The following is a 5,000-nucleotide window of genomic DNA, read 5'->3' as shown; positions in this document are numbered from 1 at the left end:
TAATTGTAATTGTGTCAATTTGCCCAAAGTAATCAATACTTAAGAACCTTTATTCATAAAAATTTATGTAAAAAGGGAAATATTTACGTCTTTGATTAACACCAATATATATATATATATATATATATATATATATATATATATATATATATATATATATATCCATTTTGGTGTTAATCATAGACATAATATTTCCATTTTTATATATATAAGTACATATATGTCTGTAGATATATATATATATATATATATATATATATACATATATATATATATATATGTGTGTGTGTAGATATATATATACATATAATATATATATATATATATATATATATATATATATAATTTGTCAATATGTTATAATGTTTTCATTTTGTATATGATATAATTATTTAAAACATATATGTACACATAAGTGTATATATGAGTTATATATGTATATATATATATATATATATATATATATACATATATATATATATATATATATATATATATATATATATATATACATATATATATTTCCAGAGACGTAATATATCTTCGAAGTAGAAAAGATTAAAGGGTTGAAGGAAAAAAATGAATAATACCAAAAGGTAAAAAATCAAAATCTTATATTTCTTAAAAGGTTTAATATTCTTTTTATTACTTCTCATATATAGTGCATTCGTTGCTTCTCTATTTCCTTTCTGCTCTGGGCTGCTGTACCCGTTAAAGCCTTTACCTTGTAATATGCTGATTTTAAAAGTAGGGTTGTAGCTTCCCTACTAGTAATGCTAACTAGAGCAATCAGAGATTTATGAGCTCCGCCAAAGGTTAATGGGGTCCGTCCATGGCCTAAGATCTATTTGTTGTGGAAATTTCGTCAAAATTCATCAATTTGTTTTGAAGTTATTATTAAAATGGCGAAAAATCCAAATACAGATCCAAAAGCCGGATCTGGATCATCTGAAAATTTATTGGGGTCGTCCATGACCTAAGATCTATCTGTGGTGAAAATTTCGGCAAAATCCGTCAATTTGTTTTGACGTTATTAAAATGGTGAAAATGCAAATCAAGATCATCTGAAAATTTATTGGGGTCGTCCATGACCTAAGATTTATCTGTGGTGAAAATTTCGGCAAAATCCATCAATTTGTTTTGACGTTATTAAAATGGCAAAAATGCAAATCAAGATCATCTGAAAATTTATTGGGGTCGTCCATGACCTAAGATCTATCTGTGGTGAAAATGTCGGCAAAATCCGTCAATTTGTTTTGACGGATTTCCATAACTCCCATATTATCTAAAGGTTATGAACGTCTTCTGGCAAAACGTCTTAATAGGTTTGGTCAAGGTAATCATCTACTCCCTAGTTTGCAATTTGGTTTTCGTAAAGGCCTTGGAGCATGTGATGCCCTTCTTACAATCTCCAATGCTGTACAGAAATCCCTTGATTGTGGTCGGGAAGTTCGTATGATTGGCCTTGATTTTAGTGCTGCCTTTGACCGTGTTAATCATGAGGCCCTTGTTTTCAAACTGAAACAGTTGGGAGTGGGTGGGTCGTTTCTTAGCATTATTATTGATTTTTTAAGTAATAGATCTCAAAGAGTTGTTGTTGATGGGCACCATAGTGATTATAGGAATTTGATATCCGGTGTTCCACAGGGTAGTGTTCTTGGCCCATTACTTTTTATACTATATACACATGACATGTGGTTTGGCCTAGAAAACAAGCTTGTTGCATATGCAGATGATGCTACTCTCTTTGCATCAATTCCATCCCCTGAATGTAGATCTAGGGTTGGTGAATCCCTTAATAGAGATTTAGCTAGAATTAGTGCATGGTGCAAATTATGGGGTATGAAGTTGAATCCTAACAAAACTCAAAGTATGATTGTAAGTAGGTCAAGGACGGTGGTTCCTCAACATCCGGATCTCAGTATTGATAATGTTTCTTTAAATATGTATGACTCTTTCAAAATTTTAGGTGTGATTCTCGACAGTAAATTTACTTTTGAGAAACATATAAGGTCTGTGTCTTCTTCAATTTCACAAAAAATAGGCTTATTGAGAAAGTCTTTCAAGATTTTCGGTGATCAATCTATTCTGAAGAAGTGTTTTAATTCTTTCATTCTACCTTGTTTTGAGTATTGTTCTCCTGTCTGGTCTTCAGCTGCTGATTCTCATCTTAATTTGTTGGACAGAAACTTACGGTCTATTAAATTTCTTATTCCTGATCTAGATATTAATCTCTGGCACCGTCGTTCAATTAGTTCATTATGCATGTTGCATAAGATTTTTCACAACTCTGACCATCCTTTACATTCAGATCTCCCTGGACAATTCTATTCTGTTCGTAATACTAGGCAGGCAGTTAATTCTAATAGCCAGGCCTTCTCCATCACGAGGCTCAATACTACGCAGTACTCTAGAAGTTTTATTCCAGCTGTGACCAAGTTGTGGAATGATCTTCCTAATCGGGTGGTTGAATCAGTAGAACTTCAAAAGTTCAAAGTTGGAGCAAATGCTTTTTTGTTGACCAGGCGGACATAGTCTTTTTATAGTTTATTTATGACATATTTGTTTTTGATGTTGTTGATAGTTTATTATATGACATGTCTGTTTTGACGTTGTTTCTTATTTTAGAATGATTTATTGTTAATTTGTTCTCTTCATTTATTTATTTCCTTATTTCCTTTCCTCACTGGGCTATTTTCCCTGTTGGAGCCCCTGGGCTTATAGCATCATGCTTTTCCAAATAGGGTTGTAGCTTGGATAATAATAATAATAATAATAATAATAATAATAATAATAATAATAATGTGTTTTTTAATGTTTATCAGTTTTTTTTTTTTTTTTTGCTTTTTACTGACTGACAGCTCAAAACATAAATTGATAAAACGAGAGAGAGAGAGAGAGAGAGAGAGAGAGAGAGAGAGAGAGAGATTCACACGGCTTTACTGATTGCTCCATATTGTCCAATGCATATTTGAAAAGCATCTCTCTTTGTTTACTAAAACATATCGCGTTGTAAACATTACAGTACGAGTATAATATATTCATCGTTTTTGAACCCTTTGTTTTATTTTATAATTTTTCACAATATTTTGTATATTTCTTTTTTTTCTCTTTGCTCTACCTTCCAGTATTGGCCTGTCAACCCAAATTCTGCAATATGGAGATTTAAACAGGTAATTATTATGTACCGCTAAGTGTCATTCACAGTAATATTCTTACTGAACAGTTTGAAAGAATAGCCTACTTTATTTGTTGTAATCCATCAAAAAAAAAAAAAAAAGTATATATGATCTAGTGTTTTGTTTATTAATGCAACACAACAATTTCGTTCGTTCTTTCCAGGTTTAATGTGGCGTTGGGTTGATGTGATAATTTGTACCTGTACACTCCCTTCGTTTAAGCTGCCACATTAAATGAATTTGAAATAATTTCGCCTGAAAGTTTTGACCCTCGATTAGTTTTTTTTTTTTTTTTTTTTTTCTTTTTTTACCATACATGAATATGATCAGCTCCCAAGCCCCTTCTCTACTCAAGCCAGGACCAATGAGGTCCAGGAAATGGCTGCCGATGGCTCAGCATATAGACTTATAGGCTCCCCCACACCCGCCATCCTTACCTCACAAGGTTGGTGAAGCTGCAGCGACCAGAGAAACTAACGAGTTTGACCGGGACTTGAACCCCAGTCTGGCGTTCACCAGTCAAGGTTCTCAGATGGTCAGGAGCTAAGCAAGCTAGGTGAGCTTGGATGCATTAAGCTTTGCATAAGTGTGGAGATTTTTCCGTTTCATCCATGTGATAGAAGCTCAAATTGAACTTTATCACAAATTTGTTAGAAATTTTTGAGAAGATATAAACATAGGAAAATGAAGTAGAGGGTTCATGTTGAAGGGAATTTTTGTCATAGGACTTTTTGCCGTAGGACTTTTTGCGGCAAGGAATTTCTGCTTCAGAAATGATAATATATGTCAAAAGTATGAGAATAAATGGTATCATAAAATAGAATTATTAATTATATTTTGATAATATAATAGAGTTTATGCTCATTTTCTTTCGGTTCAATATTCATTTACATATACATGATTAATTCAGGGCGGTGATAACATATCTGGAATTTTTCCTCTGTTCCCTATTTTATGCAGCCTACAAATAAAATCCTATTAAAAGGTTTTATTTCTGTCCCACTTAAAATACGACAAATAGTATATTTTCTGATTGAAACCTTTATTATATTTACCATTATACAACCTTTTTTTTTTCACATAAAAAGGATGTTATTATGAGAGATGGAATTATAACGTTATGCTGAAGGCTTCTGCTTTATTATATATTTTTAGTTCTTCGCTGAAGTACGAGAATTTTTTTCAAAATATGTGGTTTGGTTATCTTGATTATGAAGTAGTGACGTTAATACAAGAAAAACTGATGGGAGTAGTTACATTATCATTCTAATAGTAGTGGTAGTATCATCATTAGTAATTCATCAATTGAATAGGAATAATGATAGGATTATTATTATTATTGTTGTTGTTGTTTTTGTTGTTGTTGTTGTTGTTGTTATAATTATTATAGTTATTATTATAGTAATAACAATAATAATAATGATAATAATTATTATTATTATTATTATTATTATTATTATTATTATTATTATTATTGTTGTTGTTGTTGTTATAATTACTATAGTTATTATTATCTAAATAATAACAATAACAATAATAGTAATTATTATTATTATTATTATTATTATTATTATTATTATTATTTTTATTATCATCATCATCATCATAGACTGAGGAATTATGAGTACAAAAATTTTCATGAATAGTTCCGTCATCAATAAATTAACGCTTCAAACACCTCTATTTTTACCCTGAACCTAAATTACGAACACAAACTATAACTGTGCAGAACAAGCTATTTTTAACTACTCTAAATAAGTAAGAGTAAAACAGGAAAAAGGAATTTTTTCCATTCTATATTTTCAGAGGGAAGCTAGAAGT

This window comes from Palaemon carinicauda, chromosome 5, assembly GCF_036898095.1.
Source record: "Palaemon carinicauda isolate YSFRI2023 chromosome 5, ASM3689809v2, whole genome shotgun sequence".
Taxonomy (NCBI): Eukaryota; Metazoa; Arthropoda; class Malacostraca; order Decapoda; family Palaemonidae; genus Palaemon; species Palaemon carinicauda.
The sequence above is the reverse complement of the archived record's forward strand: the minus strand, read 5'-3'. Positions refer to the sequence as shown.